Here is a 17051-nt window from a genome sequence, read left to right on the forward strand (position 1 = left end):
ATGTCCTTCCTGCTATAGATTTATATACCCAGGCCCTTTGCTATGTGATTTTGCAGTTCTTCCACTATTGTGGTTGGACATGGCCATGTGACTTATTTGGCCAATGGAATGTTAGAAGGTGATGGGAGCAGGGACCTTAAATGTGTTTGAGTGATTTGACTTCACTTTTTCTGCTTCTGTCATTGCCAGAATGAGACATGTGATGAAGACCTGAACTTTACCTGTGTCCTGGAGCCAAGCCCAGCTGAACTTGGCTGAGCCCAGCCAAGTCTTGATGAGCCCAGGTGAGATCAGCAAAATCTCAGTTCACATACAAACTCATGAAGGAGAAAAAACAATGGCTGCTATAGGTGCTGATCTTTTGGGATTATTTGTTATATAATGTTATTATTGCAGCAATAGTTGACTATCTCAGCATGATTTCATCATAGATTTTGTGTGATGTTGCCATTATTGCATACCAAGTTCTCATAGGTAAATGGGTTGTTTCTGAGTTCTCTATTCTGTTTCACATGCCTGTTACTATAACATAATATGTCTTTCTATCTGGAAGGGTGAATTTCCCCTCGCTCGGGTTTTCTTTTTAAAAAATGGAATTTAGTCTTTTGTATGCATTTCAGAATGCTTAAATTCCTCAAATCGTGTTACAAGTTTGAAAGGTTTACATTGAGATTATGAATAAATTTAGAGATCATTCAAAGCTTAACAATCCTATCCACAAATATTATATATTCCCCTACTTAGATCTTCTTTGAAGTCTTTTAATAGACTATTTTCTTCCTAAAGGTGTTGTGCATTCTATCTCAGGTGAATTCTTAACTTTACAGTTTTGTTGTATTTTCTAGTTTATTAGTACTAGTATGTAGGAATAGTTTTGATTTTCATGAATTGATTTCATATTTAGGTTTCTTACTATAGCAGTTAAGATTAGGTTTGGCTAGCCCTGCCAGCATGGCTCAGTGGTTGAGCATTGACCTATGAACCAAGAGGTCACGGTTCAGTTCCTGATGAGGGCACATGCCTGGGTTTCCGGCTCAATCCCCAGTAGGGGGCGTGCAGGGGGCAGCTGATCAATGATTCTCATCATTGATGTTTCTGTCTCTCCCTCTTCCTTTCTCTTTGAAATCAATAAAAAATATTTTTAAAAAAATGCATCATTAGCACATTCTTAAATGTAGTACAAAAGCACACATTAGAAATGGAGGTGATTTTTCCCATTTGAGGGATTTAGTTTGTCTGCGGCTCTTTGACCCCTTGAGTGTGGCTCTTCCACAAAGTACCACGGCCTGGGCGAGTCTATTTTGAAGAAGTGGCGTTAGAAGAAGTTTAAGTTTAAAAAATTTGGCTCTCAAAATAAATTTCAATCGTTGTACTGTTGATATTTGGCTCTGTTGACTAATGAGTTTGCCGACCACTAGCCACTAGATTATCACAGGGTGACCTGGCAAGAGAGCACTGTCTACCTTTCATGGATCACTGTGTCCTGGGGTGAGGACACTGGCCTCCTTGCACTGCTGGATTCCAAAGGCGTTTCAACACAGAGGGGCAACGCATGCACAAGCTAGGTACTGCAAACGTTTGCAGGGCAGCTCATTTTCTTAGGTGGACTCGGGATTACAGGCAGACATCATGGAGTAGGGCTAAAATCAGAAAGGGAAGAGGTAAAAGGTGTCAGGCTGAGTCTCACTATTACAGCTCAGGGGAAGACTCATGCCCTAAAATGACAATAATCAAGGAAAACTTCAATATGACCCGAGCAAACGTCCATGTTCCCTGACTTCCAGACCACTTTAGGTTTTAATCTTATGGGAAAGAAAACATTATCTAGGTCACCTCAGGACCCTAAATCGACTCTAGGTCTCTCTAGTTGACTTGGCTATCGCAAATGGACAATGGGCCTTCTAAGTAGTTTTGAAAACCTCTTTTTGTAGGGATGAGATATGATTTTCCTTTCCTTGGATAGGAAGCAACTGTCGTAAATGTCAAGGTGCAGAAATGCACCTTGTGGGAAAGAAGTAACTGCTTTTGTGGGCATTTCTATTCAGGTTGATTGGTAATTACAGTTACTTGCAAAAGTACGCGGAAAGGGTTAAGGTCTGTAAAACGATTATTGGACAGTAGGCAAGAAACTGAGAAAGCCATAGTTTCTGGGAATGAGCAGTGACAAGATCTGATAGTGAGTACTCCCTAGCATTGCCATCAGGTAGCAGGTGAAGGAGGCTGGGCAGAGAATGGGCGAGAGGTTGCAGAAGGGAGGAAGCCAAGGTGCTTACATGCATTTAAAAAACAAAGCCCATACAGCTTCGTTCATGCCAGGTGAAAAAGTGCCTTTTCCGGAAACTCAAAAAAAAAAAAAAAAAAAAAAAGGTACGTATTCAGGAGCTGTTTCAACCTGTCCACACCCTGCCCTGACTTCCCCAGAAAACAGGCAAGCAAGGACGCAAATGCCATTGCCGAGCCTCCGGTCTCTGGCTTCCAGCTGCCTCAGAGCCTAGAGCACAGCCCCACAGAGCTGTCTCCGAGAGTAGGCGCTGCATGGACGTGGGCAAAGTTTTGGTCTGATTCACTCCAAATGTGGTTGCTCCTCGGCTGTGGGGTTTGGCCTTCGCGGCTCCCGGCTGCGCACGGCAGAGGCTGAGGAGGAGCAGCCGCAGCCTGCAAGCTGAGTAAGGAGCCAGCCTCCGCCGCCTCCTCCCGCCGGCGCGGTGTGGGCACCACAGCCTGTCGCGATCGCAGTCACGCCGCCAGCAGCGCGGCCCAGCCCCCCCGCGCGGCCCCAGCTCTCACACTGTTATTTGCGTGACTGACCCCAACGGGGCGGGAGGGCGGGGGAGGGCGTTGGCCCGCCTACTTCTTCCCCTCTGTCTCGCTAAGGGTATCTTCTTCTCCTAATTGGTCACATACTGGTGTCCATCACCCCCAAGCGGCCCTGGGATTGGCGGAAGGCGCACTTCTGAAGCGAGGCGAGCGGAGTGACTCCGCGGGTCTCCGGCGCCTCCTCTTTCCCTCCACCCCCACTTCAACGTCCACCCACTCTCCCCACCCCCCACTCCACTTCCCCCGCCCCGATCGCGGCAGTGTCCTTAGTAGACTCAGTGGGCTAGGGGCGAAGCCAGCCGCCGAGCGAGCCGCGCTGTCATTGGCCGAAGCTCACGCCCGTCGGAGCGGCGGGCTTCGCCACTGGGTGGCTCCGCTCCGCTACCCGCCCCCCAACGCCTCGCCCTCTCAGTCGCCGCCTCCCTTCCCGGCTCGTCCGCGACCCCCTTTCCCCGCGGTCCCCGCCGCATCCCCCTGGCCAGCTGGGCGGGGACTGCTGTACGACTCTGTAAAGTCTGTGAGTCACTGCACAACCCATCAATCCAATTAAATGTCTTGAGCGAGCTGAGCAGGCGGTGCTGCCGCCACCGCCGCTCGCCCCGCCGCGGCCGCCCCTGCTCGCAGCGCCCCTCTGATCCATGGCTGTCTGTCTGTACTTGCTACGGTGTAACCTCCTCCTCCTCCTCCTCCTCCTCCACCTCCTCCTCAGGAGCCGCTGCAACTTCCCCTCAGCCAGCCTCCTCCTCTGCTTGGGGACTGCAAAGGCATGGGATAGACCCAAAGCGACTTCTGTCTCCCCTCCAGCCCTCGCTCCGTTTCCCCTTTTAAATTAAAGTCTGTTCCTCGCTCCTCGTCGTTTTAGAGATTTATTTATCAGTCTAGTTCCCCCGGATTTTATTTTCCCTCTCTGGGGCAGGGGGTCGCAGGGGACCGAGAGTTTATTTTAGGGAGGGGGCTCTCCACCCCCCCCCCACGTTTCTCCTTTTTTCGGCCGTGACTTGATTTCCCCGCTCCGCTCGGCTCCCACCGCTCGAACTCACCGTCCTGCACTCGAGTGACGCACCGACACCCCCCGCCCACAGCCCAGACGTCCCCTCCCTCGCAGCCACCCCGACCCGTCTCGGAGCTGGACCCGGTGGCGACTTCTTCGCGGAAGGGTGAGTGCCGTGTGGGATCTAGGGGAGCTAGGGGAAAACGTTGGAGCCGTCCACTTTGGGGAGGGCAGGGATCGCATTGTGGGAAGAAGGCTCCAGGTCCGGCGTGGATTTGAGGTGGAGACTGCCTCCCTCCCCAGCCCTCGCTCCCCCCGCCCCTCCTTATTCACCAGCCCTGCTGTGTTTCTAGGTATTGCCAGACTTCCACCATCGGGGCATTAGAACGCTTATAAAATGAGCGGTAATGGCACGCTTTCTGTCTTTAGGATGCTTCGTGAACTGTAATAGTCAGCAATGTGATCTAAGAGACTCTGTGACCTGCAAAAAGTGTAAAATGGCTAATTGGGTACATTTTCCTCCAAATCAAAGTTCAACTTTTATTTAGTAAAGGCAAGACAAAAGGTATTTCTAATTTGAATGTGTGATAATAGAGCAAGGGAAGGTAGGTTGCCTAGTGGTGTGGCTTACTATTTTTATTTTAAAATAGTTTTATAGGTTCCCTTTTGGAAAAAATATGAATTCACTATTAAAGTAAAGGTTATGAAGTCTTTGAACCTGTTGGAGGAAAGCAAGGTAAGATGAAAATCCAGCTTCATACTGCATCTTCAGTTCACCTCTTTTCTAGCAAGAAATTACAACACCGAATTTTTTATTTCTCAGGCACTGGGCACAGTGGGGTGTGATAAGGATAAAAATAGTGGTTTTTTTTTCTTTTGCTATCCCTCTTTTGTATTTTTGATTGCTCTTAAACAATGCCATGTTACAGAGTTTTGTAAAAATTTAATTTGGTTTCTTGATTGTTGGTAGCTCAGAAGTATACATACTTGCCCATATATGCTTTATAAGAATCTTACCTTATGCATCTTTAGTATTTAATTGGAGATAAAAGTAAAAATTATGAGTAGTTACTCTGAATCAGCTTCTGAGGTTACTTTTGAGAATTCAGCCTATTTAAAATGCTATTACTCTTTTTGTATCAAGTTCTGGTCTATGTTGTCCACAAGGTTCAAATTAGGCCAAACCAAACGTGTTTTGATATATTAAAGTATAGGAAAGGCCTCTTAGTAGTTCATTTCTCTCCTTCTCTTTCAGACTAATCAGAATAAGTTGTTACTAAATTTAAGTTTAAAGAATAGACTATATCTGTACTAAAATCTGCCAATTTTCTATAGAAATATTTATTTTTGAAGAGCAGAAATGTGTTTATGATCAGCCTAAAGTAGTCAAGTTGACTCAAATGTAAATGCTATCGTAAGGAAATGCTTGTCATAAGCTCCCAAATCTTGCAAAGTATTTCAGGAAGACTTATACAAAGCTTTTTTGAATTGTTTAATTTATCGTGTGGCCTTTCGCCTGAGTGTCAGACTGAATCATTGAGAGGCCTCAAGCACAGGAGCCAGGCTGCCTGAGTTTGAATCTTGCTGCCATCCTTAGATAGCTGTTTGACCTTGGGCAACTTTTAAACCTGGCCTCTGCTGATTTTCTCCTGTAAATGGGAAGGATGACTTTTCCTTAAAGGGCTGCTGTAAGGATAACTAAGAATGCATGTCACAGAGCACTTGGTGTTAGCTGTTCCGTCATCACCACCCCCTCAGAGAGGATGTCTAATACAGTGGTTAAGAGTGGGGCCTCTAGAATTAGATTCTGTAAGTTCAAGTCCCAGCATTTCCTTTTGTTGTCTATGTGACCATGGTCAAGTTAACCTCAGATTCCCTATCTGTAAAATGGGGATAATAGAAAACACTTCATAGGGTTATTGTGGGGTCAGAATGAGTTAATATATGCAAATATTTTTTATTTTTTAAAATATTTTTTTTATTGATTTCAGAGAAGAAGGAAATGGGGGAGAGAGAGAGACAGAAACATTAGTGATGAGAGAGAATCATCGATCGGCTGCCTCCTGCATGCTCCACTTGGGATCCAGCCCCGCAACCTGGGCATGTGCCCCGACGACCAGGAATTAAAGCATGACCTCCTGGTTCATAGGTTAACCTCTGAGCCATGCCTGCCAGCCTGCAAAGATTTAAAAGAAAATTTTTTTATTGATTTTTTTTTTTTTTAGAGAGAGAGAAACATCACGTTGTTATTCCACTAATTTATGCATTCATTGGTTGATTCATTTTTAAAATTTTTATTAAATTTATTGGGGTGACATTGGTTAATAGGATCAGATAGGTTTCAAGTGTACATTTCTATGATACAAGATCTGTATATTGCACTGTCTGCTCGCCACCCAAAGTCAGACCATCTACTGTCACCATAAATTAGGTCCCCTCCACTTCTATGTGCTCTGACTCCGGATTGAACCAGCAACCTTGGTGTATCCAGATAATGCTCTAACCAACTGTGCTGCTTGGCCAGGGCCATGCAAAGATCTTAACTAATATTTACTAGTAGTACATCTTTGTAAAGATCTTGACTAGCATTTGAAACATCTGTTCAAGTTTAATTCCCTGTTATCCTCCTAGTATGTCTTGAAACATGAGTAAATTTTTTGTAAAGAATTGTTGCTGTCAAGCAGAATTATTATCAATATGTATGATATTCTTTGAGATTTATACTTTAAACTAGCATTTATATATATCTTCATGAAATTTAGTTATTTGATGAGCTGAGTTGATCACTCTTTCATTTAAGCTTGCATAAGAAGATATATATATACTTCTATTATAGTGATACCTATCACACATTTGCTGTTATCTATGATTTTCTCCTTTACTAAAGAGAAAGCTCTTTGAGGGTAAGAAAAGTGTTTCAGCCCAGCTGGCGGCATGGCTCAGTGGTTGAGCTTTGACCTATGAACCAGGAGGTCATTGTTCGATTCTGGGTCAGGGCACATGCCTGGATTGTGGGCTCAATCCCCAGTAAGGAGCATGCAGAAGGCAACCAATCAATGATCCTCTTTCGTCATTGATATTTTTATCTCTCTCTCCATCTCCCTTCCTCTCTGAAATTAATTAAAAATATATATATCTATAATATATACTTAATAAAAGCGTAATATGTTAATTAGACCGGACAGCCGAACGACCTTCTGGACGTCCTTTTGGACGACCTTCCGGATGAAGCCAGGGCTGTGAGGGCCAAGGCAAGCCGCCGCAGCTGTGAGGGCTGAGCCCCTTGCACGAATTTCGTTCAGCGGGCCTATATATACTATATATATACACATATATGAGTGTTTCATTCATAATTTAATCTCCAGTATCTACCAGGGTGCCTGGTACATAAAGAAGCTTAATGAATGCTGTGGAATGAATTAAATAATGTTATTCCGAAGTTATTTATGAGTTAGGTGAATGACATGTAAGTAATATTGTGGAGAATGCTAGTATTTGTATTGTTAAATTGAATTTTTATGCTCTCAATTATTATTTTTGTAAATAGAGAACAAATGAGGGGAATTACAGCATAACATACTTTATTAAGGAACTATTTTTCATTTTAAAGATTAAACTTAAAATAGTCAGAAAAGTACATATCAGATATCTTCCTTTGATACCTGACATGTCCATTTATTATTGTAAGATGTTCTAACTCCCAAATTTCCTGTTACTAAGTTGGATGTTACTATAAATGTGAATTATACAAATTAGATTTTTGCATGTCCCAAATGATGTTGTGATGTTATTATCGGCCTCAGAATTAATAATAATAAAGAGAATTTATTAAGCTAACACTGTGAAAATAAAATGGCATCTTTTCCTTAAGGACCAAAGCTTGGTTTCTCTTCCCATTCAAGAATGAAACTCTTTCTCTTGCATAATCTTAATAAATAATTAACTTTAGAAATAGCTGTAGTAAATAGTGTAATAGGACTCATAAAGGAGGTAAATGTAATTAGTAAATAAAGCACTTTAAACTTCACATACTTAATAGGCATTACACAATTAGGGAATATATATATTTTAAATAAACAAAATTGATGAGGCCTAGCACCTGCTTCATTTATAGAATCACTCTGTTTTATTTGTCAATAAAATCCAGTTTAATTTATTATGCCCCTGAAATTATAAAATGCAAAAATATCTTGTATAAAAGAGATATCCTCAGTAACGAAATCTGGATACTGATTGACTCAGAAGTGTTAGTGTTCCCTAACATTGTTAAAACTTTTCAAATATGTATACTATATACTACAATTGGATAATCTTGTATATATAATCCTTTGTTTTACCTAATCACCAATTACCGATTTTAGCTGAATATATTGCATTTTTATTGGCTAAAACAATTAATTTAGAAAACTTGCCCTTTGTTGTTCATATACTTTTAAGCAGCCAGCCTAAAAATGAAACTTAAAAAAATTAATTTATAGGCACTTAGAAACTACACAAGTGTCTGGTCTGCAAGATGTAAGGTCATTTATTTTTCACTTGGCACATTTTAGCATGACTGTTTCTGTAGCTCACATCTCTTTCTTATCTCATCCTTTCATTTAACATTTTTGTGAAGACATGTGAGTATTAGTATTTTATAGTCCTATATAATGTATCCAACCTTTTTAAAAAAGCATAGTTTCTGCCCTAACCGTTTTGGCTCAGTGGATAGAGCGTCGGCCTGTGGACTGAAGGGTCCCGGGTTCGATTCCGGTCAAGGGCATGTACCTTGGTTGCGGGCACATTCCCCCAGTAGGAGGTGTGCAGGAGGCAGCTGATCGATGTTTCTCTCTCATCGATGTTTCTAACTCTCTATCCCTCTCCCTTCCTCTCTGTAAAAAATCAATAAAATATATTAAAAAAAATAAAAAAGCAACGTTTCTGATGAAAAATTTGGAAAGAAGAGAAGAATGAGGTAGATAAAAACTTTAAGGCTTGTGATTTCTGTGTTGTCTTCTAACATTAGGAAAATGAATAACTGTATACTAAGACTCCACTTAACGTCATCAATAGGTTCTGTGACTTTAAGCAAGACAAAATGAAATCAATGTAAAATTTACCATAGGCTAATTGATATAAAATAAGAGTTAATTTCCTACCATAAGATGAAACGATGATGAATAAAACTACATTGTTCGAGGACCTGCTATATCTGTCAGTGATCAAAAATAGAGGAAAATAATATATATATTCTCTATTGACATAAACTTAAAATTGAGGTCCATGGACTGAGCAGTGCTACTTATTGGCAGGTGACCTTGAGTTTTACACTTAACCTCCATGGCTCTTGGAGTTCTTATCCATCTTTCAGTGGGAAGAGGGAAGGCAGTTACCCTACCCTCATTCACAGAGGATGTTGTAGGGGTACGTTGTAAGTACTTTTTGAAAGCATTGGAGGACAAAAATGCAAGCAAATATAAACATTAGCATTTAAAACTTGTGGCCTTTTAGATCTTTTGTCTGAAGGGCATTTTTTCTTTTAACTTTATATTTGAAGAGATTTTTAATTGATATGTTCCCAAGAATGTGTAAGGTACCTTTTAAAGAGGCAAGGAACTTTGGTTTAATTGAATGGGATTTAAAATGATAACACTGAGCCCGGCTAGCATGGTTCAGTGGTTGAGCAGCCACCTATAGACCAGGAAGACACGGTTCAAATCCCTGTCAGGGCACATGCCCAGGTTGTGGGCTCGATCCCCAGTAAAGGGAATACAGGAGGCAGCCGATCAGTGATTCTCTCTCATCATTGATGTTTCTTTCTTCTTCTTTTTTTTAATCCTCACTCAAGGATATGTCTTTCCATTAATTTTTAGAGTGGAAGGGAGGGAGATATATATATATATATAGAGAGAGAAACATCAATGTGAAGAGACACATCAATAGGTTGCCTTCCACATGTGCCCTGACCAGGGCCAGGGGTCGAGCCTGTAACCAAGGTATGTGCCCTTGACCGAAATCGAACCTGGGACCCTACAGTTCGCGAGCTGATCCAGGGGTCCTCAAACTTTTTAAACAGGGGGTCACTGTCCCTCAGACCGTTGGAGGGCCGGACTATAGTTAAAAAAAAAACTATGAACTATGAACAAATTCCTATGCGCACTGCGGGCCCAGGATGAGTTGGCTGCTAAGCAGGACAGGCAGCGGCACCCGGCGGGCCGGATAAATGTACTCGGTGGGCCATATGTGGCCCGTGGGCCGTAGTTTGAGGACCCTTGAATCTATACACTGAGCCAAAAGGCTAGGGCTCATCATTGATGCTTCTCTCTCTCTCCCCCTCTCCCTTCTACTCTGAAATCAATAACAAAAAATATATTTTTAAAAAATGATAATGCTGAGTACATCCTGGGTTATAGCAGGGGTTGATGTACGAACAAACTTTATGTTTCTAAGAGATAATACATTTTATTAAGTTAAAGCTTGTAAAACTTGCTTGCACATTGCAGGAAAAAATGTTCAGACATATTAGACTTCGTTAGAAGTATATTCAAAGAAAAATTAATTTTTTATTTACTTCTAAATTTCCAAATGATTCTTTAGCTATATTCATTTATTTTGAGCCTGGAATGCAGTGTAATGTGCACACATCAGGTTGTAGGATTTCATTTAATCTAGCTAATCTTTTATTTGAAAATTTGAGTGAAGATACGTCTGAAAAGGCTGTGTATTAAGAAACTAGTCTTCTCTTGTCCTTAAAAGTGAGTTAGCAGACTTTAAAAGTCAAAAGCCCACAGCCAGCACATTATGTACATTTAATTCAGCTTTATCTCTTTCTGGTTATTAGCAGAAGAGTTGTCACGGCTTCATGATGTTACTCACTTTTTAAAATGGAACTGAATTCTAGTGTCCTCAGAATAAGACCTATCAAAACAAGTGGACATACAAAGAAATATTTATTTCAACTAATATTGAGTATAGTGAGCAATTATCCTCTAATACGAAGTTGCTTAGCAAAAAGCAACTTTAAAAATATAGTGTCCTTTTCCCCTTATTGTTCAACATTCAACTAACAGAAACTTAGAATGATAGATTTCTTCTCCTCTTTTGAATTTAAAGTCCACATTGATGTTTATAATGTTTTGTGTGGTGGTATGTATTACTCTATATTGAATGTTTACTTTTACCATAGTAAATAAAATGACCCAAACAGCTCACTTTTAATGTAATTTTTTCCCTGGTTTTCACCCTCTTTCCTTTGTTCTGCCATTGTTTTTCAGTTTTCTTAATATTTCCACGTGCGTTTGCTTTTTGTTTTTAAGCAGCATCTTTCTTATTTTGCTCTATCTTCTCTTCACATTGGTATTCTTCCTTGATCACAGTAGGTTTTTCCTTTAGCTGTCTTTTGCCTCTGCCTCTGTATAAGCTATGAAGTTAGCAGTTTTTATTTATTTCAGTCTGCTTTTATGAGGCTGAGGCAAAGTCCTTCTATACAGAAAATTTGCTTTCTCATCTCAAAAGATGAGCTCCCGACCATCTAATCTACACAGAACGTAAGGGGCCATTTTTGTAAATCTAAAACCAAGTTTTAGCTTAAGTGAGGTGGGAAAAGAGGAAACTGTGACATGTTTATGTTATGGGGGGATACCCACAGAATTTTTTCTGTCCATGTGACTTTGAAACATCTCAAACATCCACCCTTTGTTTTGCTGCACGCCCAGGGCCCTGGTGAGCCCTGCGGGCTGTTTCAGCAGTGACCATGGCCACCTGACCACGTGGGGGGGCGGCTGGCCTGAGAACATCGCCTTAGGCATGAGGAGCAGCTCCTTTGTTGTGTTGAGCTCCTTGCAACCAGACTGAACATCAGACCAGTCCACTGTGAGGTTCTCCAGGGCTCACCATTGTTGAATGATTAATGGTTCCTGGTGAAGTAACCATCAGCTTTATTGTCTTCCCATGGCTTCAGCGCAAATGAAATGTATCCCTTTGAGTTAACTTTTGTTTTGATTTTTAAGGGGTCTTTTCACCCAGGAAATCAAAGGGTATGTAAATGCATATGTATTATTAAACAAAAAAAGTTTACATAAAAAAATCTTTAGAGTAAAATGTTTTCCTAAGGACCAAAATCCATTGATTTGGAGAGAATGTTGTATAGTTTCTCAAAATACCTGATATTATTCAGACTTCAGTAGTAGAAAAACTTTCAATTTGAGTAAACAAAATGAATCCTTTTGATTTAGAAAACAGTCCACTGTTACTTTTTATTTAAACAATTCAAATATAAGATTAGATAAACTGTGTTTTGGAGTTGATTAAATAAGAGATTTTCCAGAAATTGTACTTTATAAAATCTGTGCCTCATGGAAGAAGCGTGGTCTCTTTTTGCACACCTATGAAGCGTGGTCTTTTTTTGCACACCTATGTCCCCTTCCTTCCTTCCTTCCTTCCTTCCTTCCTTCCTTCCTTCCTTCCTTCCTTCCTTCAACAGAAATGTATTGAGCACTTATGTGCCAGCTACTCTTATTAGGCACTTACATAGAGCAGTGGAGACAAGAGACAGATACTCCTTTTCTAGTAGAAATTACATTCAAACAATTTGGTGTGTATAGAACTTATTATCTTCTATTTGGATTAGTCAGAACTAAACATTGTATAATAATGATCTGGAAAAAAGTAAGGTTTCTTTATATGGAATTTATGCCCTTTGACTTGATATAAAGGAATCCTAAATCTTGAAACAAAACTCCATTTGAATGGACAATTTTCATTTGAGTTTGAGTTGAAATGTTAAAAACTGATAATGTAACTGGATTTTTCCAGCAGAAATCTGAAATCGTCCTCATTGGTGAACCCTGGGAAACCTGACATGATCTGAACTATTTACTAGGTTTTCTTTATACTTTCAAGTTGTTTTCTCCCTTTGCTTTGTTTTCTCTATAACAGAGTCTGGGGAAAAAAGTGTAACACTGCAAATTGCACAATGGAAATGTAGTCATCTCAGCTATATTGCACAATTAACAAGAACATCTTAACTTTGTTTTTGTCCAGTGTACAGAAAGAACTAATCTTTTGTTTCTATGATTGTAACGCTATGTAATTTTCTAAACAAACAAATGAAACTCATAGTATACATTTCTACCTCATATATTAAAGTAGATAAATCTAAGTATTTTGTAGTAAAATAGCATTAATATGAAATGATACGATAAAATGATTTTCATTAATTATTTGATTTTTATTAATAAATATTTAATACATGTCCCAAGTCCTTGAGGCTATCACAGACTAATAAGACATGGTGTTCACATTCCATTTGGGGAGACAGGAGATCTCCATGTGAAAATGAAATCTCTTGTATTAAACAATATGGGATTTAGTATGATGGGAAGTCTGGTGTAGGCCACTATAGTAAACTTTGTCTTGGACTTGCCCTCTGGGGATCCTGGGTGGCCTTCCTGTAAATCCATCTTTCCTTTTCAGTTAGGGCAAAGATGCTTAGCAGGTATTCCTGTACCTTAGGCACCTCAGGGTAGAACAGTCCCTCTTTTAGCTACTAAAACTGCTCAGCAAGGAAGGGGAGGGGAGGGGAAGGGAAGGGAAGGGAATGGAGCACACATCCTAGCCATTTGTTACATTCCCTAGCTAGCTACCTAAGCAGAAACTGCACCTGAGAACACAATATATAGACCTACCTTTGACATGGATGAGGTTCTGAGGACAGGAGTCACTTCATAACTTTGGGAAGCCTGATACATCGGTGAGGGCCCTAAATGGAAGAAACACTGAAAGGGTAGGAAAGAAGTGGAGATGGAGCCTTCAACAATTACTGAAGACACGACACACTTTTTTTTTTCCCTTCAGTTTTGCCTGGAGTAGCCCTACCTGCCTGTGAAATGGGAGTGCTACAGGCTTAATATTACAAATTTAGGAAGTCTACATATTGCCATAATATGTAGGTATAATCTTTCTAAATTATTTTGCTTTGGAATAGCCAAATCCCTAATGTGTGTGTTTAAAAGTTCTCAAACATAATGCAGTGTGACTGTGGCTTCTATTTTTATTTTCCTGGATGTTTGAAAATATTAAGATTGCCTTTGTTTTTGGAGTGCCTTTATTTGTTTATGTGGACCTAAATCTAAGATAAAATAACACAACATATCCTTCTCTCTTAAATTTCAATTAGGGGGAAAAAATCCAAAGCTTCAATGTTTATTTTAACTATTGATAAAAGTATTAGGACACTTCTGTGGAGACTTTTTTGCTGGTTTTTTTTTTTTGGTTGTTTTTTTTTAATGTAACAATGTCTATCAAGAATTTTTCCCCCTGAAAACTGAATCTGTGCTATGACCCATCTGTTTGATTCCAAAGGCCATCTAGGAACCCTGGCTGGGTGGCTCAGTTGGTTGGCGCGTTGTCCCACACACTAAAAAGTTTCGGGCTTGATCCCTGGTTGGGGCGCTTACAGGAGGCAACCAATCGATGTTGATATTTCTCTCTCCCTTCCTCTCTCTCTAAAATCAATAAACATATCCTCAGGTGAGGATTTAAAAAAAAAGAAGGCCACCTAGGATAGTTATATTCATTATCTTGATTACTGTGATGGTTTCAAAGGTGTATACATACATATGACAAAACTTAGCAAATTATACATTTTAAATATATACATTTATTGTATATCAGTAAAACTTTTTTTTAAGCTACATGGGTGTAAAGTATATTTCCAAGATGAAATCTCTATTATAAGAATTATATTTTTAAAGTTTGTCATTTATTTTTATTTCTCTATTTCATCTACTCTTTATTCACCTCTACCCCATACCCCAGACACACATATTTTAAGAAAAACAAATAGAACTGAGGAGGCCTGTGCGTGAGCTGAAATTTAGATATAGTGCCTTAGAGAGCTTTTTTCCGTATGTACGGCTCACTGGAGTATCTTTAAGTAATTTGCACAAATTTGAATTTGGAGAATTAGAGTTGTGTGTTTTTCAAGGAATCCTCCTTTCCTTATAGTTTAACAGATTATGACTCATCTTTGGCATGGGATAAAGAGCATGATTTAGTAAGACTTTTGTTTTTAAAAGAGAGCTTAAGTGGCTTAATGCTTTTCCTTAAATATTGTTCCTTTTTTTGCATTTTTATAATTTAAATTTTGGCATGTTGGAACATAGACTCTATGAATAGATTTGTTTAGGGAAAAATTAAGTCTGCTCTATTTTTCTTGCCCTCATGGTCTTGAGCATAGCACCAGGAGACTTAAATAGGTTTATTAAAGTGATGGTTAATATTAATTGAATATTTCCTATGTCACCCAATGTATGTTTCAGGGAAGTTTCTTTATTGTTAGAATTAATCCTTATGTTAAGTTTAAAACACTGGCAATTTTTCACAAATAAAACATAGTCTACAGAAATTTTCAGGTTTGTCTTCATGGAGTTGGGATGGACTATCAGAGTATTAATGAGTTGTGACTTTAAAATTCAAGTTCTACCATACCGGTGTGATCAATACATTAGAATCACCTGTGCCCAGGCCAAAATTTGGGGTGAGACCCTGGCTTCAATATTTTTCAAAATGCCAGGTTATTCTAATGGATAGCCACATTATACTCGGTAGTGCTGTGTCCCACACCATATTCCGTCATTCCCAAACTTCCTTTTTGAACATTTAGGAAACTTGAAAGAATAATTCAACAAACACCCATATTCCCTATACTTAGATTTAGTAATTGCTAACCTTTTGCTGTATTTTCTTTATGGCTCTCTCCCTTTCTTTCTCTCATACTTACTTTTTGTATCCTGTGAAAATAAGTTTCATGTATCATAAGTCTTACCATTAAATACTTCACTCTGCATCTCCTGAGAATAAGGACATTCTCCTATGTAACCACAATACCATTATCCCACCTAAGACAATTAATAATAACTTGGAATGATTTTCAAGAGCTCAATTCCATTTTAAAGGATGTGAATTCATATTCTACTAAAAATCAGATGCATATGAAGTGAGAAGTTCTGCAGAATATAAAATTCTGGGAGTTTTTGCTAAAGGTGTGTTTCTTCTCTGTGTTTGCAAAGGCCACTACTTCATTTTTATGAGGTATAAATGTGTTTTGTTATTATGATGAGGTAAGATCCTTTCTAGCGCTAACATTGCATGATGGTATGAGAAAAACATTCATCAATGTTCATGTCACAGCGTGGTTTACTGGAAAAAGCTCAGTTTCGAGCAGAATGTTGTTGGTTCATATACTTGCTCTGCCACTTACTGTGGGTGACCTTGGAGAAGTTACATTCCTTTATCAGTTAGAGTATTTTCAGAAACCACCCTCAAGCTTGCTGGAATCATCAGGAAATTTATCATTTCACAAGTGCAGAGGTAGGGCAGGGTTCAGGGTTGGTCACACCTGTGGCTCAGGTTCTTAGAATCTTTCTGCTGTGCCCGACTCCTTGCTGGCTTCCACCTTCTGTTCTGGCTCCTTCCTCAAGCTGCTTCACATTCATATAATATGGTGCACAGGGGAAGTCGGAAATCTCTCCACAGGGTGTGCTCTCAGTCTTACTGTCTGATTGGACAGCTCTGCCCCTATCTGGACCTGTAACCTGGGAATGAGTTTAACTTAGGGAGAGGAAGGTAGGAATGGACATTACCACTAACTGTTCATTATTCCTCTCTAAGCCCAGTTTTCTTTGCTGTAAAATGGGAACAGTGATATCTAAATCTGTGATTATTAACTGATATACAATAGGTTAAGCAACAAACACACAGCTGATAATTTAATAAATGCTAATTTCTGTTTTTTTCTTTTCTCCTTTCCATCTTATAGAAAATTTTGTCTTCCTTTGACACTGCCACACTCCATACTAGTAAGCATATATGTGACTTTTCCTTAACTGGTCTTCTACCTGTCCTCTCACCTCAGTATCTAGGGCATAGCATTTTATGTATACTTTGCAATTGGTCATATACTGTCCATTAACGTATCTTGGCCCATCTTATTATTTCTTATGTATTTCAACTTCACTTTATATTATTCCAAAGCCACCAAAGAAAAACTGTCAACAGTGTATACATATTTATCACACTCCAGATCAAATGTGAACAAAAATCTCTTTAATTTAACTCTCCGTAAAAACAAGAGTCAAAATAGATTGTTCTCCTTTTATTAAAAGAAAATTGCACCATGCCCTGCGGAAAAGTAGCAGAGTAAAATGCTCTATTTGGAGTGTAGTATCTTAGTTGTCCAGGATGCACCAGGCTTTTGATACTT

General features: G+C 39.7%; 1 protein-coding gene across 3 annotated transcripts in view; it reads left to right on the forward strand.

The window, feature by feature from the left end:
* Positions 1–3374: 3374 nt before the first annotated feature.
* The window catches only part of SERTAD2 (SERTA domain containing 2), a 121834-nt gene continuing 108157 nt past the window's right edge, over positions 3375–17051 (forward strand). Inside the window, exon 1 of one of the 3 annotated variants that reach the window (XM_080685732.1) lies at positions 3375–3974. The gene's annotated coding sequence lies outside the window, so the exon portion shown is untranslated. Of the gene's footprint in view, positions 3975–4262; positions 4545–17051 lie in introns of those variants that run through there. The other 2 variants (XM_080685735.1, XM_080685733.1) reach the window with 2 other exon arrangements.

Source organism: Plecotus auritus, assembly GCF_963455305.1.
Source record: "Plecotus auritus genome assembly, chromosome: 8".
Lineage (NCBI taxonomy): Eukaryota > Metazoa > Chordata > Mammalia > Chiroptera > Vespertilionidae > Plecotus > Plecotus auritus.